The following is a 27060-nucleotide window of genomic DNA, read 5'->3' as shown; positions in this document are numbered from 1 at the left end:
AGGATGTGAAGTGCTGAAGTGGGTATGCCTTAAATTAACATGGGATGGAGACCTAAATTCGCTATGTAAACTTTAATAGATTTGTGAAAATTATGAAATACAGCCTATGGTCAGTGCCGAACAGAAGTTCACAAGATGCATTAAATTTTTAGAATTTAGAATAAAAAAACTGTTACTCTTAATATTGAATGTTGAAAATATTATCAGTATTTTTGGAAAGTTATTATAATTTTTGGGCCTTGGTTTGGTTTGGGTTTACAAAAAGCTATAACCTGTGGGCTCAGTTTGTGTTTGGACAGAATCTTTGGGGATTTGGGATAGGCCCTCTTTAAGCACTAGCAACATTCAATATGAAGAGTAACCAGGGGTGTAAAGTACTTGAGTAATTGTACTTTGTTACAATACTTAAGTACTGTTTTTTGGGATTTGTAATTTACTCATGTATTATTAGGTTTGTATACTTGTGCTTTCACTCAATTACATTTCAGAGAAAAAAAACATACTTTTTACTCCTTACATTTAAAATGCAGACATACAAAGGAATGTGAATCACTACCCACTTTCAAAAACACTCTCAAAGAACACCTACGGGAGACTGCAATTCGAAACTGGCCCATGTAAATGTCCTAACCCAACCCCCTCCAATGTACAGTAAATGACCAAGTATGGTCGTCAATATTCCAATGTACAGTTTTGCTTGTACAGTTGTACAGTGTTCCCCCCCACCCCTCCTGCCCAACCCGTCCCCCAACCACCCCACCTACCCAACCTCCCCCAATGTACAGTTTTTACGTCAAATGTATATACTCTTTTCTGGACTCTTTTTCTATCACAAACAGTACTGTATTTGCAAATCTGGTATGTCATAAATGTATAGATGTAGCAGTACTGTCTATCTGTATGTCATGTATGTCATAAATGTCCTGATGAATTGAAAATGGGGGACCCTGATGTAAACAAGACGAAAGTCTTTCTCTGGTCTGCATCCCCTTAAAAATTGTGTTTATTATCTGTTAATAAAGTTTTCAATCAATCAATCAATCAAAGTACAAGTTCTCAAGTTTCTTTATTTATGTACTCTATTTAGACTCTGTACTCTAGCTTCTTATATATACCATGACTCTGTACTCTAGCTTCTTATATATACCATGACTCTGTACTCTAGCTTCTTATATATCAAATATTTTTATTTTCTCTTACATAGAATATAAAACAAAACATGACGGCACAAATACAGTAATAATAATAATAATAATAATAATAAACAGACCAACAACAGACAATAATAATAATAACAATAACAATAATGACAATAGAATAACAGTAGAATAACAAGAATAATAAAAATAATAAATACAGAACCTAAAAATTAAAACAAATTATATTATCACAAACACCACAAAAGACATTGGACATTTCCTCCCCCAATCCCACCCCCACCCCAGGACCCCCGGAATCCCAGGACCAACACCCCAACCTTGCTCCGCTGCTATAGTGGCCTTTACTTTATCGGCCATTGTGACCCACAGCTCAATGTAGCCTGTCCTGTCCCACCCCAATTACACGTGCAGTAGAGATTTCCATATAGATAACATCCAGTAGTGTCAGAGACCAATTAGCCATTGTGAGTTTCTCAGGTTCCTTCCACCTCATAGCTATTAGCTATCAGCTTCTTGGCTGCAGTAACGCCCGCCAGAATGATTATTTTTTGTTGTATGGATGGTGGTAGTAATGATATATCGTTCATTATATGTTACATATGTTTAAAAGTTTAGTTGTTATGGCTTTCCAAAAACAAGCTACTGGTGGGCAATCCCAAAACATGTGCATACTGTATAAGTGCCAGTCATCACACACATAATAAACCTCTCTATAAAACAGGGACACGTCCCCAAGGACTTCAAAATTGCTAGAGTAACACCCCTGCACAAAAAGGGCAGCAAATTAGACCCAGGCAACTACCGCCCTGTTTCTATCCTTACATCCATCTCGAAAGTCATGGAAAAAATAGTATACGAACAGGTCGAAAAGTACCTTGCGGAAAGAAATCTAATATACGAATTCCATACATCCCACTCCACTGACACATGTCTTCTCTATTTGAACAACCACATCAAACAAGAGGTGGACGCGGGCAAATACTGCGGCATGGTCATGCTGGACCTACAAAAGGCCTTCGACACTGTCAATCACACCATTCTGATTGACAAGCTAAAAGCAATTGGTTTTGATAGTCTATCAGTGAGCTGGATACAATCCTACCTGGAGGGGAGAGAACAGATGGTGGAGGTAAACGGTACCCTATCCCCCCCCCCCTCCCAGTGAGCTGTGGTGTTCCACAAGGAAGCATACTAGGACCGCTACTGTTCCTAATTTATGCAAATGACATGTCGTCAGCTTGTGACTGCAACTTGTTCCTGTTCACAGACGACTCAGCCCTGCTGGTCTCTGACAAGAACAAGTTACAGGTTGAAAAAACCCTCAGCTCGGAACTAGGCAAAATCTGCATATGGCTCGCCGACAACAAACTATCATTACACATGGGCAAAACAGAGTCCATTCTCTTCGATTCAAATAACAAACTCAGCAAGACCGACGGCTTCTCAGTTACAGTGGGTGACAATATTGTCACAAGGAAAGATGAAATTACCTACCTGGGTTCTATCCTAGAGGCTAATCTTTCCTGTGACAAAATGGCATCCAATGTAATAAAAAAAGTCAACCAACGAACTCTATTCTTGTACCGGATCTCCTCTCTGGTAAACAAGAATACCCTGAAGACTCTGGCAGGAGCACTCATTCAAGGGTACTACGACTATGCTTGCACCTCATGGTACCAAAGCACCTCAAAGGCACTAAAAACCAAATTACAAACATCTCAAAACAAACTAGTCAGACTACTGCTTGACCTGACTCCTAGAACCCACCTCACCCCTGCCCACTTTGACAACCTAGGATGGCTTAGAGTAGACGACAGAGTACAGCAACTTGCAATGGGCCTGGTCTATAAGATACACTACACGACCAAGGTACCCATGTACATGTCAAAATACTTCCCAAAGGTCAGTGAATACCACGATCACAACACCAGAGGGAGCTCCACAAATCATGTTAAACCCAGATTCGGCTCAAACAAGGGACTAAACACGTTTCGCAATTATGCCACATCAATGTGGAACGCCCTACCCAAAGCTGTAAAGGAATGTGAATCACTACCCACTTTCAAAAATACTCTCAAAGAACACCTACGGGAGACTGCAATTCAAAACTGGCCCCTACAAATGTCCTAACCCAGTTGTACAGTAAATGACCAAGTATGGCGTTGTCAGTATTCCAATTGTAGCACCCTGAATATTCGACTATTATTCAGAAGTGCTGACTTGGCCTTTTATCTCCCCTTTGTGCACAAAGACATGTTAACCAGTTTCCCTTGATATTCTCCTGAACAATGACGCGAGTTTCTCCTTCTCTCACCGGCTGGAATATGGATTATAAACACTAAACTGAATCATATTCAATTCACCCAGTTCTTCCTGTGGGGCTAGTTGGCGGTGCCAGCAGGGGGCGGCGGTGGCAGGCGGAGTGCAGGAGGGAGGCGCCCAGGAGAAGCAAGTCAACTGAAACGGAAGTGGAGAGAAACAGCCTCTTCGACGTTGAACGTGAACCTGGATGGTCGTGTCGTTGTAGAGCCCCGTAGTGAAGCACGCGGGTGAATGTATTGGACTTGAGTATATTTCAGGTTATAGTAGAAATATAAGCGTAGTAGCGTGTTGAATATCCCAACGGAATAACCCTAGTGATACAGCGAGTTATCCTAGAAGAAAGCGGTATATCAAAGTGGCTAATGTTAACGTTATCCCCTCCAGCGAGGTGCCCCCGGCAAGCGTTGCCTGAAGAGAACTGGTGGTTAGAGGCATCAGCGTATTTAGACCACTATCATCTGTGCCCCACTGATAATTAATTTTTTTTTTTTTTTTTTTTTAACAAATGTTTTTATTTTCCCTTTTTTAACATGATCAAATGATCATTTAACATGATCAAATAATTATTATAATATTTTTTACTTCGCTTTGAAATATTATAGTGAAATATTTTGCACTGCATTTATCTTGTTGAAATCCTCCAACAGGCTCTTTTTTGTAAGTTGACTGGTTTGCACACCAATAATACAGTGCAATAATAGAATAGTAGAATAGATAGTAAAATTATGCAATAGAATGGCCAGAGTATGTGTATTAGAAGGCTATGGTGAAGAGGTACGTTTTTAGCTTATTTCTGAAAATATTAAGAGATCTAGCTTCCCTAATGTCCATAGGTAGTGTGTTCCATAACTTTGGTGCATAGTTAGCAAAGGCTGCATCCCTGATTTTCTTTAGACTGTGGCTTGGAACCTTCAATAGACCAGTAGTAGATGATCGCAATGTTTATACTTTGTATATAAGGAGGAGGACCTTGAAAACAATTCTAAATGTTACCAGAAGCCAGTGTAGGTTACTTACTTGTAACTTCGGGTTTGATCCAAGGAGTAAGTTGCCCCATATTGCTCTGTAACATTTCTCTTTTTGTTATAGGACCGACTAGTAGGATTTCAGTTTTGCCCTCATTTAATTTTAGGAAGTTGTTCATCATCCATTTGTTTATTGCTAAGAGACAGGCGGAAATGGAGTTCATAGCTGTGTGATCATTTGGTTCAGCGGAGATGTACAATTGTGTGTCATCTGCGTAACTATGGAAACATACATTGTGCTTTCTAATGATGTCTCCTCAATGTTCAATGTTCAATGCAATGTTCAATGCAAGTAAAGCACTTTAAACTTTAAGTATGACTAAATGCTTTCTTGACTATATATATAGTAACTGTTCCAAAATGCATAGATTTCTATGTATTTTAGGGGTTTGGGTGGCTAGCTCTTTTTAATATAAATGTCAGATTGTTTTATTTATTTCATAGATTTCTATGCATTTCAGGAGTTTGGGGGGCTGGCTCCCCAAAATAATTAAATAACATAACCCTAACCTAACCCTAAAACCGAAATAAAGTTAAAAAAAATAGTTACAAAATCCACCCATTTTCGCCCACAAACCGGCCAAAACCGGCCAAATTCTTTTCATAGTTTCATAGTTTTTGGTGCCCTTCTGTGCCCTACTGAAGTGCTGGGTCTAGATACGCCCCTGGTTAGAGGCACCGTGCGTTGTTGCATGTTCGACTAGCAGGAGGGCTGTCTAGGACCCACAGAGTAGCTTCAGTTAAGGTAGCCACCAGATTACCACGCACGTCAACACAGCTCGTCGACAGCAGCCTGTTAGCACCGGCAGTCAGCAGCCTGTCAGCACCGGCAGTCAGCAGCTTCTCAGCACCGGCAGTCAGCAGCCTAGCACGGGAGTTCGTCCCGTCCAGCAGAGGTCGCCATCACCCAGCACGCGCCTCCAGCCCGCTACTGCCCCCCTGCCTAACACAGCTTGCTAGCTCTTGGGACGAGAGCGTTCGACGCCATCTTACCACCCGGACTAGTGGTGGTGCAGCGAGGCCGCCATCTTGGTTGAGTACACTGGCACTTTGGTGACCAAGATCCTATCGTACATTACACAGTGTGTCGCGGCCTACGGGCGAAGCTAATGGTTGCTAACCACAGTTCATAGGGGTACCCCATAAACATTACATGCCGGCATTAGTTTAGGACTTTTGTTTGGTAAAGTGGGCCCACCTTTTTCATTTCCTTTGAGTGTGATAACGTGTATGTTCATTAATAATACTTTCCCATCTATTTAACCCTTCCCCTCTTGGGGGTAAACGTAATGCTGCCATATAAGTAAAGCCTAAGAAGAGGTATTATTATTGGTACTAGCCCAGACGTGGGTAAGGAGTCAAGTATATTGAAGTCTACAATATCTGGGTCTATTATATTTGGGTCTGCAATACCTGAGTCTATACGGTGTGGGTGTACGATATAAGTGTCTGCAAGGTATTGAATTACAACTGGAGTAATAGTAGAACTACCTTCCATTTGACCCATTGCTATTAAATATTTGTAGCTGACCAGTCCTTAAATAACAGTAAAGAATGTAGATGGGAGTCTTGTGTGCGTGTCAGTTCCTGAGCATTAACATTAACCCTTTTGGTGCGGGTAACGTTAATACACTTAACCCTTTCCTACCCAACTTCCCCTTTCAGCTATTAAGGTCTCTAATGTCACCGAGGGAGGGTACTGCTTGCGGGAGGAACAAATCTACTTATTTACATATCAGTCACTAGGTGTGGGAGGGTTAACGGAGGTATTGGGGGAAGTGAGAGCAAGTTGGGGAGTACTGCTGACCGCCCCGGAAAGGCGAGGAAGACCAGAGTACCAGACCAGGTTGGTAAATCCCGGGCCCCATCCACTCCCACTGCCGGCCTCCAGTTTGACGCTCCAGGCCCAAAGACGAGGGTGCAGTCAGACGGAGCTCTACTGTGTCCCGCTACCCAGTGACTGTGCACACCCGTTCCCACGAAGCAGGGATAATCCACCCTGCTACACAATGTACAGTGTACAGTGTTTCCCACCCACCCCCTACCCAACCCCCCCCCCCCCCCCACCTCCAATGTACAGCCCTCCCCCCACCCCACCCACCCAACCTCCTCCAATGTACAGTTTCTACGTCAAATGTATATACACTCTTTTTCTGGACACTTTTTGTATCACAAACAGTACTGTATTTGCAAATCTGGTATGTCATAAATGTATAGATGTAGCAGTACTGTCTATCTGTATGTCGTGTGTGTCATATATGTTATAATGAATTGAAAATGGGGGACCCTGATGTAAACAAGACGAAAGTCTTTCTCTGGTCTGCATCCCCTTAACAATTGTATGTATTGAGCTGTACTGTACTGTACCCATTCTGCAATCTGTTAATAAACTTTTCAATCAATCAATCAATGGCCCTCAGAGAGCACAAAGTGCACCGAGAGTTGGTCACCAGTCCCATAGCAAACAGCTTCCTAGGTGTGAGATACGTCCTATGAATATAATTAAAATGTATTTGCTGATGATTAGGGTTGCGGGAGGCTAATGTAACATTTGTCCAAACATCGTCCCAGTCAAAGTCTAATTCTGGGATGTCCACTCGCCAGATTGTATCTAATGATAATTTTTTATATGTGGATTTGATTAAGAGTGTATACAAATCTGAGACAAACCCTCTTGAGGTTGTCCTGTCTCCGATAAACCTGACAAAAGGGTGTGGGTACAACGCGTTAGCTCACGGGACGCCATGAGCTTTGAGCGCCGACCTTAGTTGCAAGTAGAGGAAGAATGATTCGCCGGGTAGATCATAAAACTCTCTTAGGTCCTGAAACGCTCTAAGGCCATTTTTATCATATATATCCTATATGAACTCCCCTCCTCTCCCATTGAGGAATATTAACAGGTTTGTGCCCAACAAGTAGTTGTTGGTTATGAAAAATTGGAGAGTCGAGGTGCCATGGGCATTTGACAGCACAAGACCTCTGTACGTTATGCCATGTTTGAATTATGTGGGATATGATTGGTCCATATCGTAATTGGAATTTTGATATAGGGATAGTGGAGTATACTAAATCCTGTAGTCTTTGTGGTGAGACCGCTGCTGCTTCTAATATATAAGGAGCGCCAAGACACAGCAATTTCAGGGTCAAACCAGCTTATAAGGGGTCTCAGCCAGAAGGACCAGAAATACTACTTAAAATCGGGGATTGCCAAGCACCCGTCCTGTTTCCTACGTTGGGTGGTAGTTATTTTGATTCTCGGGCGTTTGTTATTCCAAATACATTTAGATATCATAGTTTGAGTCTTGCGCCATGGTCTATTGGAGGAGGCAGGGGGAGCATTGAGCTAGCACAATTTATCCTAGGTAGTATATTCATCTAGATTAGGATTGATGCTTGGGCCTGTAATGAGTTAGGAAGGCTCGACCATCTATTTAGATCTTGGTGTATTTTATTATATGTACCTGTGAAGTTATATTTAGTTGTCTGATTTAGTGTGGAAAAAATCTCTATGCCTAAGTACTTAAAATGTTCAACGATGCCGGTAGTTGTACCGCTTTGGCCAACTCATTAAGAGGTAGACAAGCTGATTTGGGCCAGTTAATTTTGAAGCCTGATAATTTACCGAAGTCATGGATTATATTAAGTAACTTTGTGGCTGATTGGGAGGGGTCTTTCATAAAAATTTGTAAGTCATCCGCATAAAGAGCAATTTTGTGTGGTGTATCATTGATTATTATAGGGGCGATTTCTTCTGTTTGCCTAATAAATTGGGCTAAGTCCGGGGCTCAGAGGACAACCCTGCCTAGAAGACCTAGAGACCAGGAAGAGTGTGGAGCATATTTTGCCTGTCATTATCATCATTGCTGACGGTGAGTCATAGAGCACTTTAATCATATGTATAAATTCCTTTCCAAGTCCCATAGCCTCCAGTATTGTCCAAAGATATGACCATTCTAGTCTATCAAATGCCTTCATGGCATCTAAAGACAGAACCGTGGCCGGAGTTATATTGTCCTTACTGTTGTCAATTACATGTAATAATCTCCTGAGATTATCTGCGGCTAAGCGACCCCGAATAAATCCAGTTTGATCACAATGTACCAGCACCATCATATACTTCTGCAGATGACATGCTAGTACTTTGGCAAATCTTTTTAGATCGTCCCCGAGAAGACTCAGGGGCCTATAGCTGCCACAGTCATTGGGGTCCTTGTCCTTTTTGAGTAGTAAAGAAATTAAAGCCATATTTACATCTATCGAGAATCCCCCCTGTTCAATGGCGTGTTCAATCATCTCGAGCAAGAATGGGCCCAACTGGTCCCAGAATGCTAAGTATAATTCAGGTGGAATCGCATCCCAGCCTGATGCCTTACCCCTCTGCATTTCAACAATTGTCTCTCTGAGTTCTGTAAGAGTGATTGGTCTCCCCAATTCCTCAGCCTCCTCCTTGGATAATATTGGTATTTTAAGCCCGTCAATAAACATTTCAAATTTGGAATGATCAAAGTTGACCTCTGAGCTATACAGTTGTGAATAAAATTATCTAAAAGTGTCATTGATCTTTTTTGAGTCAGTAGTACTACTAGTAACCACTCCTTTTTGTGTCCTGATTGAAGGGATATCTGAAAATGTATCATTTGCGCAAATTCTCATTGCCAGTAAATGGCTGGGTCTAGAACCATGAAAGTAATAATTTTGTCTCGTCCTATGTATTAAAAACTCAGAGTGTTGTCTAAGTATGGAGTTTATTTATTTTTTAACTATCATCCGTTGTGTGTTAATTTGTTCATTGTAATTAGTCTGCAGTGCAGCGTATAGGTCCGCGTATAGCGTTTCCAGTTGTTCTATTTAAATTTTTACGAGATTTACGCAAGTTGGAAGCGAAGAGTGTGACATGACTTCTAACAATTAAGCAATAATACACAAGAACCAGTGGAATATCAGGAATGTGATGCGCCCGCAGCCACGAGAGTGAAGCTTGAGTGGTGTAGGCATCAGAGTGGCAATATTCCTGATATTCCACTGGTTCGAGTGTATTATTGCTTTTTTATACAACAGGTAGGTCCAACCACCTATTTACCAAGGAGGAAAGCTGTTGTAATGTACAACATAGGACCATTATCTTTATTATTATTATTATAAAAATTAAGCGAGAATGTACCCATTTAGATTCCAAATATGTAGTCAGTTCATCCAAATAATGGTTGTTTGGAAATGTGCTCCAACGTTTTCGGAGATTGGGCTGCTGCGACAGGACCTTGGTTGACGCATGCCCAGTTTAACAATGTGAGGTTTGATTGATTGATTGATTTTATTTATTTATTTATTTTTGTCTGTTGTTGTTGTCATTTATTTCTGATTTAGTTTTAGTTTTTATATACTAAGCTGTGGTGTAAAGCACCCTGTGCATTCGTGCTGTGAAGAGTATATAAATAAAAGTCATTCATTCATTCATTCATTCATTCATTCATTCATTGAAAACTTTATTAAAAGATTGCAGAATGGGTACAATACAGTACAGCTCAATACAAACAACTGCTAAGAGGATGAAGACCAGAAAAATACTTTCGTCTTGTTTACATAAGGGTCCTCCATTTTCAATTAATCAAGAATGAACTACTAAGGTTAACTATCATAATCGATAGTCCCGCTATATTCCTTTATCCGTAATTGATCAGTCTCCCCAGTTACTAGCTAGATTAATATATTTAGTGGAAGTGTCAATAATCAAATAATCTGGACAAAACCATCGCTTTTATCCGTCTGATCCAGATGACTCTAACAGACATTTTGAACCGCTCTCTCCGTTCATATATGGGCATATATGCATGCCGTGACGTGGGGGATTCCCCAATCTGGATGTGTCAGCCCCAGTCTCCTCCGTAGACCAGACCATCTCATTTAACAAGAGGCTTGTTTGAGATTCAAATAGCTCCTACAGGTACGTTAAATTAAACATAACGTTGTCCGCAGAGTAGGTCATGTTGATGGTTTCCGTTTGATGAATGGCAGTTGAAACTTTCTACAACATTCTAAAGACAGCGCTGTTAGGTGGAGGGGAGAGAACAGATGGTGGAGGTAAACGGTACCCTATCCCCCCCCTCCCAGTGAGCTGTGGTGTTCCACAAGGAAGCATACTTTTTTTGCAATACTTCATTATGCAAATGAAATGTCGTCAGCTTGTGATTGCAACTTGTTCCTGTTCGCGGACAACTCAGCCCTGCTGGTCTCTGACAAGAACAAGTTACAGGTTGAAAAAACCCTCAGCTCGGAACTAGGCAAAATCTGCACCTGGCTCGCTGACAACAAACTATCATTACACCTGCGTAAAACAGAGTCCATTCTCTTCGGTTCAAATAACAAACTCAGCAAGGCCGACGGCTTCTCAGTTACAGTGGGTGACAATATTGTCACAAGGAAAGATGAAATTACATACCTAGGTTCCATCCTAGAGGCAAATCTTTCCTGTGACAAAATGGCCTCCAATGTAATAAAAAAAAGTCAACCAACGAACTAGATTCTTGTACCGGATCTCCTCTCTGGTAAACAAGAATACTCTGAAGACTCTGGCAGGAGCACTCATTCAAGGGTACTACGACTATGCTTGCACCTCATGGTACTAAAGCACCTCAAAGGCGCTAAAAACTAAATGACAAACATCACAAAACAAACTGGTCAGACTACTGCTTGACCTTACCCCTAGAACCCACCTCACCTCTGCCCACTTTGACAACCTAGGATGGCTTAGAGTAGACGACAGAGTACAGCAACTTGCAATGGGCCTGGTCTACAAGATACACTACACGACTAAGGTAAAATACTTCACAAAGGTCAGTGAATACCACAACCACAACACCAGAGGGAGCTCCACAAATCATGTTAAACCCAGATTCGGCTCAAACAAGGGACTAAACACGTTTAGCAATTATGCCACATCAATGTGGAACGCCCTACCCACAGCTGTAAAGGAATGTGAATCACTACCCACCTTTAAAACCACTCTCAAGGAGCACCTACAGGAGACAGCAATCAGAAACTGGCCCCTGTAAATGTCCCAATCCAACCCCCTCCAATGTACAGTAAATGTCCTAACCCAGTAATACACAAGACCCTCTTCTTGGACCAAGTAAGGTTTTGTCGATAATCCAATGTACAGTTCCCCCCCCCACCCCGCCTACCCAACCCCCCCCCCCCCCCCACCTCCTCCAATGTACAGTTTCTTCGTCAAATGTATATACTCTCTTTTCTTTTTTTTAACTCTTTTTTGTATCACAAACAGTACTGTATTTGTAAATCTGGTATGTCATAAATGTATAGATGTAGCAGTACTGTCTATCTGTATGTCATGTACACCTATGTCATATATGATGAATTGAAAATGGGGGACCCTGATATAAACAAGACGAAAGTCTTTCTCTGGTCTGCATCCCCTTAACAATTGTATGTATTGAGCCGTACTGTATTGTACCCATTCTGCAATCTGTTAATACAATTTTCAATCAATCAAAGGTAGTGTTTAACTGGAGCCCAAGAGTAGAACACAGGGAGGGGAGAATGGAGCGGTTTAGGTTGTTTAATGTTCCAATAGGTACCATGCAGACAGGGTTATAGAAATATAGGAATGTTCGACAGGTGCGAGCAGGAGCACTCCTCGTGTTCCACAGGAACATCCTGGCGGGTGGTGTCTCGTGAGACAGCGTAGGCCGGCGGCAGATGATCCTGGGCACAGGGAGACAGGGGTTAGAGCAAGGCAGAGAAACAGACAGAGCAGCAAGGTAGGTTACGTCCTCGTACCTAGATAGGTGTAGCAACACTCGGACAGTGAGTGGCAGGAACCGCAGGGCTCATATCAGAGCTGGTGATGACCTGACGAGTCTCAGGTGTGCAGATAGGACTTGGCTGACAGCGTGTGAAAACAGCGACAGGAAGCTGCCCATATAAGGGCGAATAAGTAGTCAAGCCTAGAGAACGTTTTGAGTCTGGCTGACAGGCAAGAGTAGTCCTTTAAAGTAGGATTGATTATGTGTAGCACTTGTGTCACCTACTTGTAACAGCTGTTCGCCACGGGCACAGTTCTAGGGACGAAACGAGGAGAGGAGTAATATGCACAATTTAAGAATAGTAGACTGTTCTGAATTTATCTTTCTTATGCTCATGTTCATTTGTATATTGCGTGTCACGTGTAATGCTGTAGTTCCTTCATACCAGTCCATCATGTATTATTCCCCAATATGTTTCCTAATCAGCGTGTCCCTTTTTAAAATAAATTCCGAATCGTTTGTCTATAACGTGTGTATTGTAAATCATAGTGTTAATTATTCTAAATTCTGGTGTTATAGTTTTATACTTCTTGGGGTAACTGTTCAATTATCTTTCCTCTGTTGCATCTATTCTCATCCCCAGTTCCCCTGTGTGTATGTTTGTATTGGGTACTCTTCCATGTTGATTTTGTCTTGTATCTTTCCTTGGATCACTGTGGCCCTTCATGCCCCTTTCTTGTGTCCCACTCCCTTTGTCGTTCTTCATAGTTGATCTGCCGTGTCCCTCGCCGCCTCCTGCACGTTGTTGGGACCTGGTTCCTTTCTTTTTCTGAATTCTCTTTATTTCTACTTAGCTCCAACGCTTCATATCCACCTCCATTGGATTTTGTGTTACATTGTATGCTCCGCATTGCTCCTAATCCAATCTGCGTGGTGGCCTGGTTAGCCTCTATGTTAGCTTGCAAGCTAGTTTGTATGTTAGCCTTTAGCTTCTCTGCACTGACATTCAGCGTCCCGCTAGCTTGTTCTACCTGTTGCATCATTGCCTCGTGTTGAGTCTTTTCCATCTGTGTATTTACTTCATCTGGGGTTACTTTTCTTTCATTTGTCCTCGTGTTCATTCTTCCTTCTACCCTATCCCCCCCCCCTCACAGTGAGCTGTGGTGTTCCACAAGGAAGCATACTAGGACCGCTACTGTTCCTAATTTATGCAAATGACATGTCGTCAGCTTGTGACTGCAACTTGTTCCTGTTTGCGGACGACTCAGCCCTGCTGGTCTCTGACAAGAACAAGTTACAGGTTGAAAAAACCCTCAGCTCGGAACTAGGCAGAATCTGCATATGGCTCGCTGATAACAAACTATCATTACACATGGGCAAAACAGAGTCCATTCTCTTCGGTTCAAATAACAAACTCAGCAAGACCGACGGCTTCTCAGTTACAGTGGGTGACAATATTGTCACAAGGAAAGATGAAATTACCTACCTGGGTTCCATCCTAGAGGCTAATCTCTCCTGTGACAAAATGGCATCCAATGTAATAAAAAAAGTCAACCAACGAACTCGATTCTTGTACCGGATCTCCTCTCTGGTAAACAAGAATACCCTGAAGACTCTGGCAGGAGCACTCATTCAGGGGTACTACGACTATGCTTGCACCTCATGGTACCAAAGCACCTCAAAGGCGCTAAAAACAAAATTACAAACATCTCAAAACAAACTGGTCAGACTACTGCTTGACCTTACTCCTAGAACCCACCTCACCCCTGCCCACTTTGACAACCTAGGATGGCTTAGAGTAGACGACAGAGTACAGCAACTTGCAATGGGCCTGGTCTACAAGATACACTACACGACCAAGGTACCCATGTACATGTCAAAATACTTCCCAAAGGTCAGTGAATACCACGATCACAACACCAGAGGGAGCTCCACAAATCATGTTAAACCCAGATTCGGCTCAAATAAGGGACTAAACACGTTTCGCAATTATGCCACATCAATGTGGAACGCCCTACCCAAAGCTGTAAAGGAATGTGGATCACTACCCACTTTCAAAACCTCTCTCAGGGGACACCTACGGGAGACTGCAATTCAAAACTGGCCCCTGTAAATATCCTAACCCAACCCCCTCCAATGTACAGTCATTTACCTAGTATGGTTTTGTCAATAGTCCAATGTACAATTTTGCTTGTTTGTACAGTGTCTCCCCCCCCCCTCAATTGTACAGTTTTGCTTGTTTATACAGTGTTTCCCCACCCCCCCCACCCAACCTCCTCCAATGTACAGTTTCTACGTCAAATGTATATACTCCCTTTTCTTGACTCCTTCTGTATCACAAACAGTACTGTATTTGCAAATCTGGTATGTCATAAATGTATAGATGTAGCAGTACTGACTATCTGTATGTCAAGTATGTCATATATGTCCTGATTAATTGAAAATGGGGGACCCTGATGTAAACAAGACGAAAGTCTTTCTCTGGTCTGCATCCCCTTAACAATTGTGTGTATTGAGCTGTACTGTATTGTACCCATTCTGCAATCTGTTAATAAAGTTTTCAATCAATCAATCAATTCTGTAGCACCCTGAAAATATGGCTATTGTTCAGAAGTGCTGACTTGCCTTTTATCTCCCCTGGTGCACCAAGACATACTAACTAGCTTCCATTAATATTCTCTCGAACAATGACGCAGGCTTCTCCTTGTTCTACTGACTGGAATATGGATTATAAACGGTATCACTGGATCCTATTCTATCACCCAGTTTTCCCTGTGTGACTAGTTGGCGGTACCAGCAGGGGGCGATGGCAGGCAGAGATCGTACGAGAGCGAGACGGGAAAGGAAGCAAGCCAATGGAGACGGAAGAGGGAGAACGACCCTCTTCGAGTGTGGACTTTGATGTGATCAGACGTGTCTCGACAGAGCCCCCGTGGTGCGGTCCACACGGGCGAACGTATTGAACTTGAGTATATGACGGGTTATTCTAGAAGGACCCGTGATAGTGCGTGAGTAAGAGAAACTGAACTCAAGGACTAACGTCCATAGATAGCGTGTTATAGTAGCAGTGTGACGGTATAAGTAGCATGCTGCTAACGGCTATATTGACTCCAGTGTACACCGAGCGCCAGGTGCGGAAGTCAGCCACGTTGCGCAACAGTATAACCGTGTAGCAGGTGGGCTGTTTGGGACCCAGAGAGTAGCTTCAGTGTAAGGTAGGGCAAGTGTATGGAGGCGCGTCCACCCAGCGCCGGCTGTCAACAACCAGCATTCACCTGGCTTTCGACGTCTGCTCGGCTCCGGCGGTCGACAGCCCAGCACGGGAGTTCTTCGTCGGGAGGTCGCCATCACCCAGCACACGCTCTCAGCCAGCTACTGCCCTCTGCTCCAGCCCCGCTTGCTAGCGCCCGCGACGAGAGCGTTCGACGCCATCTTGCTACCTGGACGGTGGTGGCACGGCGAGGCCGCCATTTTGGTTGAGTACAATAGGGCGTCAATGCTCCGGATCTATTACACAGTACACAGTGTGGTGCGGCCTACGGGCGAAGCTAATGGTTGCTAACTACAGTTCATAGGGGTACCCCATCAACATTACATGCCGGCATTAGCATAGGACTTTTGTTCTGGTACAGTGGGCCCACATTTTTGATTTCCTTTGAGTGTGATAACGTGTTGGTTCTTTAATAATAATTCCCATTTAAGTAACCCTTTTCCCTGTGGGGAGGTTACAGACCTGGTGCATCATAAGTAAAGCCTTGGAGAGGTATTAGTCTTGCCATATAATTAAAGCCTGATAGAGGTATTACACACGGTACTGACCCAGACGTGGGCGATGAGTCAAACACATTGAAGTATATTATCCCTGATACTAACCCAGAGGTGGGTGTATAATATACGTGTCTATAAGGTATTGGGTCACACACGGAGCTATAGTAGGACTTCAGTCCATTCGACCACTCCTATTAAATCATTGTAACTGAACAGTACAATTAATATAAAGACTTAAATGGGGTTCTGTGTGCGTGTCCATTCCTGTGCCCAGTATTAACTCTTTTGGTGTGGGTAACGTATATATGATTAACCCCTTCCTACCCAACTCTCCCCTTTTCATTATAAGGTTTCTAGTGGTCATCAAGGGAGGGTACTGCTTGCGGGAGGAACGAATCTATTTATGCATATCAGTCACTAGGTGTGGGAGGGTTAACGGAGGTAATCAGGGAAGTGAGAGCGAGTTGGGGAGTACTGCTGACCGCCCCGGAGAGGCGAGGAGGACCAGAGTACCAAACCAGGTTGGTAAATCCCGGGCCCCATTCACTCCCACCACCGGGCCCCAGGTTGACGCTCCAGGCCCAAAGACGAGGGTGCAGTCAGACGGAGCTCTACTGTGTCCAGCTACCTCGTGACTGCCAGCAACCGTTCCCACCAAGCAGGGATAATCCACCCTGCTACACTTCTTTCTTTTGTCCTCGAATCTTCACTTTTTATTTCGTTTTGAATTGTTTTACTTCCTTTTTTTGATATTCATTGACCGGGAGCTCTACGTTTCTGTCGCCCGATCGTTGAGTGCCGGAAACGTAGATCTACGTTTTTCTCACAGTATTTCTTTTATTCGCTATTGCCATTCATAATTCAGCGGGGCACCTTGTGCATACTGTTCTGAGTGTGTCTGAGCTGGCAGACGGTCTTATACCGCCCTCTAATGCCTTCGGCCATTATTGCACCCCGTTAGAAATGGGTTAGTTTCTTTTCTCTACCAAGCTGCGGCATGGGAGCGGGTCCTAAACACCCCGGCAAAACACACGCTTGTAGGGATGGTTTGGTCTACTGACCCGCCCGCCCGTTGAAGTGCAATGCCCAACAACGTCGGAGACAGGATCGCTGTGGATAACTGGAATGGCGATCAGATACTTGGATTCTTTTTTTTGCTGGTCAGAGACCAGTTAAGGACACTATATATGAAAGCTTGCGTTGATCTGATATTTATTTCTACCGCGATTGAAGCTATCTGTGTTTTATGTGTATGGCTGTTTGCCGTTGGGTTGCGCGCCGGTCTAAACCACATTGCATGCGTGCACGAGGAAGGATAAAAATTATGATCTAGCGTTGATTTCATATCTGGCGTATGGCGAAGAATGCGGAAGCGCTCTTGCACTCTTCGGCTGGGATTAATATAGACGCGTCCAGGAGCCTGGAGAGAGGCTGAAAACCCGCAGTTCTTGTCCGACTGTTGGGAGCTGAATCCCGGATCCGATTTTGACAAAACATGGAGGTCCCGAAAAAAATTTAAAGTCAGAAAAACTTTTTTAATACGTTTTTTTAATATATATATATTTTTGTATAACAATATTTTTTTGGATGAAAAGTTTGTTTTTCAGTCCGATTTCAGGGAAAGTGGTCGGTTCGGCCCGGGGAGGTCGAAGTGTGATTCGTTGACTTTGTGGTCAACATGAGAATGTGCGAATGGGTAGGTGGTGTGGGTGGTGATGGCAGTGGAGCAGGAGGGGTGGTGGTGATGTGCGAATGAGGAGCCTGACACCTGGGAGGAATGGGGGTGTTGCAGCCTTGGGGATGTTTTAAAAATATAATTTTATATATAATATAATATAATAATTTGTGCTTCACCAAAAAATTTGGTCAGCAGCCGCCACTGGTTTACATGGGGTTAATGGACGGCAAGGAAGGGGTCACTTCCCGGAAGGGGCGTGGCACTCAATGTGTTAATCTTGGTTGCTAAACGTGAGGCGAGATGCTCGGTTTGCGCTAGATTTCTTGCGCATCGCACAATATAACAGAAAACCATGCACCTCAGACAGACTGGCATTAAAATATTTATTTTTATTTATAATATTATTAATTGTTAAAATTATTGTTGATGAGGAACATAGGCATTGCCCAAAATAATATAAAACAAATGGCACTTTGGTCATCATTCATCAAGGGGCACATGGGCAAGTGCTTGGGCACCCAAAGCCCCCCTATGTCCGCCATATTGGATTTCAGCAGGTTTCTTTTGTATCGGTTTTTCTCCTAGTACTCCTGGGTTGTCCACCTGACTCACAAAACCAGCTTTGTGGCATCTAGGGACCAACATCTTCAATGTTTTAATTCTGAAAGTTGCTCTGCCAAACCGTGGGACCAACACACCCAATTTTGGAAAAATGCGTTGTGAAACAGGAGTTACCCATGAGCGCTTTGTCTGATTTGCACCAATTGACACAATGATTTCCTTCGACAAAAGAATTCACACAGTTGTAGTGTAGTAGTGACGTTACAATCAAAATGTCAAACTTTGAAAATCCGTTAATTAAGTAAGTCAGACTGACACATGTCTTTGTACACATATCAAACTATCCTCAGTCTACACTGGTATTCGCCACTAGATGAGATGGCAGCCAAATGTATCACAGCTCATCACATATTTCGTTCTTGTTTAGATTGTCATAGACTGGTAAACTCACTCACAGTTAGCCACTCTGCCCCTAGTGGCTGCTTTCAGGCATGGCACAACACGTTAACATATTACTTATGGCAGGGGTTCTCAAATTCTTTTATACCACGACCGACGAGCCCATTTTATTTAGGATTTTTTTTTGGCGACCCCACACTTAACTCAATCAACGCCAGACCTGAGGATAGTCGGGTTATCTCGCCATGTGTTGAGCGCCAGGACCCCCGAAAACCCGAGTATAGTCGGGTTTTCATCGTTATTTATTTTATTCGATATTTGTATTCATTTCTCTCACACGGACCTCGGGGTTACTATAGGGAACCACCCTGAGATCGCTAGAGTGCAATACCAGCTGCATCCTGATAGGTGGCAGTATCGCCCACCCTTCGAAACCTTTTCTTCACACCCGGTGTTTCGTTTAATTCACTCCGGGCACAGTTTTCTTGGTCAGGCGAGTCTAGCGGTTAACTCGATGGCATTGAAACGCGCCCGATGCATGTGTTGTGGTGGATTATGTTGGCGACACGATGGACACCAATACTGGAAATTGTGATCAGACAATTGGAATATTCTTTTTGGGGTAGGGCCTACCTCCTAGTGAAGGTAAGGACTATATGACATCAACCTGCTTTTATCATCCAACCATGATTTCACATTGATCGTTGCGACCATGTGTAACATACTCCAGAACGTATGCCGTTGGTGATGATCAAAGCATCAAAAAACTACCCCCCCCCCCCTTTCATGCATTCATAATGAAACATAATACCTATTATATACATTTGATTTGGAAATAGTAGCGTGTCCAGGCAAGCAACGCCAATGCTTTTAGTAAAATTCACGTATTCCTCCATAGCGCCGTTTTATGGAATTAGCTACGATCACTCTGAAACTATACTTATATTCACCACAGTATAACACGCGAATGTATACATGACATTTTTTTATTCTTTTTCACATATTGAACGATGGATAGTTGATGTCAAATGAGACATAGTATTGTATCCATAGCTATAATATAGAATATAGATATAGCCCTGCAAACACCGCCACACAGCCCTATCTCTTAGGCCCCGTTTAGACGAGCGTTTTGTGAACAGAAACCGCAAAAGTCATCTTGCGGTTTCACTTTAAATTTTACGTTTAGACAAGCGTATTGGGATGGAATTCTGCGTGCAGACGACGCTGTAACGACTCGAGACGACGGAGCCCCACTGTCACACGATTGGCGCATATGTCACATGACGTGCTGTGAAGACCCGCCCTACTCTGCCTCTGATTCGCAGACTGTGGATGGGGAATGTGATTGCACCAAAGCAGAGTCACTCACAGACAGTGGGTCCAGTCACGCCGCGGGACAGATTCTTGTGTATTTAACCCTTTCACTGCCACACGACAGCCGGAGGAGCGCTCGGCAGTAGAATTCTGCAGGGAGTAGGATTTTGCAGAACACCGGTTGTGTGATAGTAAAGGGTTAACCTTCTGTCGTGTGGCAGTGAAAGGGTTAAAAGTACTGCCAATGTAGCCTTCAGGTGATCTCCGTTGATATAGTCAGACATACTTGCTTTGTTTACGTCTCGGCTACTGGCGCATACCTGCTACATGTGACGTAAGCAGTACGCGCGACCAGAGCCGTGACAACCCTTTCGTCATCGTTTTAACAGATTTATACGGTTTGACAGTTTAGACGAAAGCGCAAAGCTTTTGCGTTTCTAGGAATTCCACCCTGGAAGGTAGTCTCACTTTTTTGCGGTTTCACCCCGTAAAAACGCCGTTTCCGTATAAACGAAAGGCACATCCGTAAAAATATTTTTGCGGATTCACCTGCTAGCGTTTCCGTCTAAACGGGGCCTTAGAGTGGTGGCGCAGTAGGAACTAAGATGGGCTAGGCCTCTGGCGCTGAAAGAGTTAATATATCGTGTCATTTCAATGTGGAATTAAGGAATATCAAAATATAAGCACACGTTGTTGAACTTGATCATGCATATTTATTAGAAAATTGTATTACAGCACTATGTTATCAATACACATTTATAAAACGAGGCATAACCAAAATATGTTGACAATTTTTTTTTTAAAGTCACCTAACCACAACCCCACTTTGGTGGTGACTGAAGTGATGGTATATACTGTGAAAAGACCCAACCCCACCCAAACACGCACGCGCACACACACACACACACACACACACACACACACACACACACACACACACACACACACACACACACACACACACACACACACACACACACACACACACACACACACACACACACACACACGCACGCACACACACACACACACACACACACACACACACACACACACACACACACACATTCCATATTGCACCTTTAAGTTCTACCTCGCCGCATGAAATGTGTAAGAAACATACTTCTGCATAGGTCTGTAGCATATGCATAACATATGGGTGCACCAGAAGATGCTCACAGCTAGATATCCCAATGTCTCTCTTCCTGGAATCACTGAATAAAGCACAACCTCATAGTAAGATTGTAGTTATATTATTATTATTATTATTATTATTAATTATTATTATTATTATTATTAATTATTATTATTATTATTATTATTATTATTATTATTATTATTATTATTATTATTATTATTATTATTATTATTATTATTATTATTATTATTGGCAGTAGTATTAGGTACAGGGCTGATGCAGAACCTAACTTGACCCACAGTATGCACTGACAAGGCTTCCCAGCAGGCACTGCTTTCTGTCACATTACTGTAGCTCTGTTGTTCTACTCTACAATGTACTCACCACTGGGTTGCTGAGGACGTTAAAAGTTCTCTCAAACAGCCTAACAGATGCTCCTAGAGGTTTCCCCATGCTTTACCACGTTTTTCAATATATAGAACTCTTTTTACATGGTTGTGTTAATATTATAAACATGTTAAGTCTATAAAGCCTATTTAATTAAATCCTAAACTAGGTTATCATCCACTACCTGCCTACACCTAGGGGGCTGTTTCATAGATGCATTAAGTCCTGGACTAAAAGTCCCTTTGAATGGAGAATTGCCATTCAGAGTTCTATTTAGTCCAGGACTAGGCTTAATCCCTGTCTGTGAGACCAGACCGCATCATGATCAATGGCCATTTTTTAACGTAGAGCGACCGCACAGGAGCTATTCGTCAGGGGATGTCTGGGGATGAATGACATTGAACTACAAGCGGTTCACTAGTCAAATGCTGCCTGTCGGGTTTCCTCAAGTTGTTGACATAATCAAATGTGTTGAGTAAATATTTTGTAGTAACGACAAGATCATCCACTTTACCACACACACACACGCACGCACGCACGCACGCACGCACGCACGCACGCACGCACGCACGCACGCACGCACGCACGCACGCACGCACGCACGCACGCACGCACGCACGCACGCACGCACGCACGCACACGCACGCACACACACACACACACACACACACACACACACACACACACACACACACACACACACACACACACACACACACACACACACACACACACACACACACACACACACACACACACACACACACACACACACACACACACACACACACACACACACACACACACGCACACACACTGATCAGATGAGCAAGTTGGTATTCTTGGTGTTGTAGAGTACCAAAGTGAAGTTATTTTTTGGCAATTCTACAACTTTGATTATACATAAGACATGGAGGGTATATCGAGGGTCATTAAGAGCCTGGTGAGTGGTGAGTATACGCAATGTTCACAGAGAAATCAGTGGGTATAGCGTATACCTGCGTATACCCTCCATTACACCACTGGCTATAACATAATGTACATGATGTACCCTTTATCTTGTGGTACTTTATTCACATTTTCTGATGAGGCCCTGTTGGAACGGTGGAGCGTCCCACCAAACACAGGGCGCAAGGCGCAGCAGAGCGTAACTGGACATTGGCATGGATTTGCACATCTGTCTGTTTATGTTCTTTTGAAAACAGACCTATATGTGTCCTTGTTGACTTTGAAGATAAATCGCATTTTATATAAGACTAGTGCAGTGGCCGCTCGGAGAGCGTGCACGTTGAGAGCGTGCACGTTGAGAGCGCGTGTCCGCTCGGAACTGGGCGATTGCTTGGCCCCCAGAAGTGCTGCTTGCAGTGTCACGCTCAGAACGTATCTGTCTGGAGCGTGTGTAATGTATGCTTGGGAATAGCTGCTTGTGTGTTGTCGAGAACCACAGTATTGCTGCTTGCAGTGTTCTTGAAAACCATGCATCCAATCAACGTCACACTCGACAGACACCCTCAGCAACACACATTATGATGCTCCTGCTACAGCGCCATATTGGCCAAATGGCACTAGATTTGTCATGGGCACTCAGACACCATATCTAAACGTGTCCACCAAATGTGGTTGCAATAGCACAAAGTGTCTACGAGATATTACTTTTTTTGGAATATAAGCCACCCACAGCATTTGAGCAAAGTTTGAGGGCCAGCTACAGCAACAACAACAAAAATTGTGCCGATTGCAATTTTGTTTTGGAGTAGTAGGCTAGTGAAGAAAACGAATCTGGGCAAAATTCTGAATTGCAGATAATCTACAGTAGATTGGCATACATGGATAGATTTGTCTGAGCCCACATAATGCCAAAATGTAAAGTTCTATGTTATAGCGCCACCATCTGGCCAAATGGCACCAAGTTCTACACTGCACTCCCCTGGGTCCTCAGCAATACACGTGCGTGGCTTGAAGCCGGTCGGGAGAATGTGAGTGACAGACAGACGCGCACACACGCACACAGACACACAGAGATTCCTTCCTTTAAAGTTAGAATTTTTGATTTTTTTTTATCCCTGACAGAAAATTGCCAGATTATCAGAAGCAGTACATAGCAGTGAATGATGAGGTGTAAAAAAGAAAAAAGAAACAAAAAAAGCATTACATCACGCGACGGAGTGTGTTATACAAATTAGATCACACCTATGGGTGGTTGTTAGGCCCGAGGCGCAGCCGATGGTCGTTAGACCCCCATAGGTGTGATCTAATTTGTATAAAACACGACTTCAAGTGATGTAATGCGTTTATACAATGACACAATTCACCCAACCTTATTACTATACAATAAACACACAGTAATTGAAGCATAATGGAGATTTATTCACAAAACCATCCACAGAGAAAGTAGATCCAATAGTAGATCCACTAGTAGACACCAGAGGGAGCTCCACAAACCATGTTAAACCCAGATTCGGCTCAAACAAGGGACTAAACGCCCTACCCACAGCTGTAAAGGAATGTGAATCACTACCCACTTTCAAAACCAAAAGAGAGCACCTACGGGAGACTGCAATTCGAAACTGGACCCCTTTTTTTTGTCCGCGATTTTTCATTTGTTTCACAATAGGTCATGACAAATTAATTACATAATCCATGTGTATGTAACAAACTAACATATTCCAGTTGACTGTATCTTTTTTGGAGGATTCGTTCAAAAGCTATTCATACTTCCATTTTTCTATCTATGGCGGATTGATTCAGACAGAAAAAACGAAGTAATTCGGTTGTGGGAGGGATCTGGGGTCACGTGGAGTGTGTTATACAAAATAACAACTGGTAACTTTACTGTTTCAGCCAATCAGAATCAAGAAATGTGCATGCCATTGTGTAAACCAAATTAAAATACAACATAATAAAATAATAGAGGATACAATTGAACACAAATGTGAAAATACACTGGCCATTCTATTCACATATGACCAATATGGATGTAAACAGACACAGATGGGTGGATGTGTATGATATTTTCAAGCTGCACTACAAGATTCACACTCTGTGGCCTTGACAGGTAACTGCTCAGTGTTTAAACTTGGAAGATGAGAGAAAACAGTAAGGAAAAGGACATTTCTTCAAGCAAGGTAACTTGGGCTGTTTGACATTTGTTTCATTCACATTTTCCTGTCACTAGTTGTGACCAACCAGAAGAGCTCATCGTAATAATCTTAACTACCCACTTCATACTATAGTCTACCTACCATTATACAACGGCATGCAAATTTCTCGATTCTGATTGGCCATTCACACGTCTTTATTGGTAACAATCCACGGTCCTGGGCTCAGGACCCGCCCACAACCAAATCACATAACCCTCCCCGGCTCACTCCGGGAGAAAACAGGATCGCGGAGATCAAATGGTTATGTTGAAAGCACCATAACGACTAAATATGAAGCGATTCTGTCAAGGGGAATGTGTTAGTATTTTAAACAATGTTGGATGATGTAATTGATGGGTCTTGACTCAATCTAGAACAAAAGAAAAATCGCGGATTGATTGATAGATTAATTGATTGATTTAAATTTCTTCCTTCCTACTTTCTTGCAGCGTTCTCTCTCACACTGTCCGACGCTGGCGTACCCACAAACACACACACACACATACACACACACACACACACACACACACACACACACGCACACACACATACACACACGCACACACACACTGTGACACACACACACACACACACACACACGCACACACACACACACACACTCCTGTCTGCAACAGCGGGGGAGTCAGACTGAGAGAGAAGCAGCGCTGTTTTAAGTGAGCATGGTCTATTGAATTGATTGATTGGTTGATTGCTAATTTTATTACTGTACCCCTGGTTTCCAACTGGTTAAGTTTAGGCTAAAAGAAATAAATAAAAAAATAGGGCGAAGAAAACGTTTTTTTCCTATAGGGCAAAGAAAACGTTTTAATAAATTTTCAATCAATCATTCCAATAATACACAGTTGGATGTGTTAGTTGGTTGGATGCACTTCAAGCTGCTTCCACATGAGGCAACTTCTCTCAATCATTCCAATAATACACAGTTGGATGTGTTAGTTTGGTTGGATGCACTTCAAGCTGCTTCCACATGGAGTTGTGGGAACTACTTTTTCTGGCGGATGGTTTTTTCAATAAATCTTCGATTAATGTGTGTTTATTGTATAGAAATAAGGTTGGATGAATCTGGCAGTTGTATAAAAGCTTTACACCACGTGCAGTCGTGATTTGTGACCAATAAACCATGCCTAGGGGGGTCTAACGACCCTCGGCTGCGCCTCGGGCCTAACAACCACCCCTAGGCATGGTTTATTGGTCACAAACCACTCCTGCGTGTGATGTAATGCTTAAATATACTCTGTATGATACAGTAGCATGTACAATAGTGCTGTATATACTGCATATATACATTTATATATTCACATTTACCACACACATATATATATCCACATCTGTCTGTACATACCTGCACATAATCATTTTACATACTGTATCTGTAGATACTATATCTATATCTGTACATACCCTTACCCACTCTCACTAGTTATGCTGCTGGCCAGTGTGACTACTACCATACTGTCTTTATACCTATATCACTGTACAAATCTATACATACATCTGATTAGCACTATACTCAGTAGTACTCATTTATATATGTTATACCCAGTTTAATCACCTGTACATTGTATATTTCTATTGCACTTTCCTGTTACATTTGCACTCTGGTTGGATGCCAAACTTCTTTTCGTTGTACTGTACTTGTGCATTTGAATCTAATCTAATCTAATCTCATATGGGCAATTTCACAGTTTCACACATCATTGTCAGGAGGGTTATATATCGTATAGCTCCGCTCTGCGTCTACTGCAATACACTTCCATATCAGTATTAGCACTGAATAAATTTTCACATGCACCTTTACACACCTCATCTGCCTGGCCACACCCCCATCCGCTCCTCTACATAAGCAGGGGTGTGGCCATACTAACAGCTCCTGTGTTTTTCTTCCTTTAGGAAAGGTGTAAAAATTCAGATGGCAGGTTCGCACATGAGTCTATGTGAAGCTGTTAACGCTTCATGTAGCACGCTATGACTGGTGTCATGGCTCTGCTTTGTCATTGCATCGTATCAGGGGTGAGGGGTCATGAGGGGGTGAACTGGTAAAACCTTCCTCCCCTTTTTCTGATTGGTCAGGGGTCAAAACCTCCTGTCCTTCAGGCTTCCTGTCACGTTGCTGGATCAGCACGTCACAGGGTAGAGAGAGGGGGGGGGGGTGGAGTTTCTAGTCCAATTGTTACATAGCTCAATGTTGCAATATGTCTTTTCAATTTATTGCTCACGTGGGAAGTCTCTCTGGGGGTTCCCCGTCCCCTCCTTTATGGAGCAGATTGACAGGGTATCGTTTAGGGAATTCCCTGACTCCTCGCCTGTAATGGTCGGTTGAGTCATGGGGTTCCCCCCGTCATAGGGTACGTCGCTCCCCGTCCGCTCTTTTATGGAGCATGGTT

The 27060-nt window shown here is 43.0% G+C and overlaps 1 protein-coding gene across 1 annotated transcript in view; it reads right to left on the bottom strand.

Annotated features, from left to right (window-relative positions):
* Positions 1-12125: 12125 nt before the first annotated feature.
* The window catches only part of cntf (ciliary neurotrophic factor), a 46791-nt gene continuing 31856 nt past the window's right edge, over positions 12126-27060 (bottom strand). Inside the window, exon 4 of the mRNA XM_084317945.1 lies at positions 12126-12226. The gene's annotated coding sequence lies outside the window, so the exon portion shown is untranslated. The remainder of the gene's footprint in view (positions 12227-27060) is intronic.

This window comes from Notolepis coatsorum (genome assembly GCF_963971535.1).
Source record: "Notolepis coatsorum genome assembly, chromosome: 7".
Lineage (NCBI taxonomy): Eukaryota > Metazoa > Chordata > Actinopteri > Aulopiformes > Paralepididae > Notolepis > Notolepis coatsorum.
The sequence above is the reverse complement of the archived record's forward strand: the minus strand, read 5'-3'. Positions and strand labels throughout refer to the sequence as shown.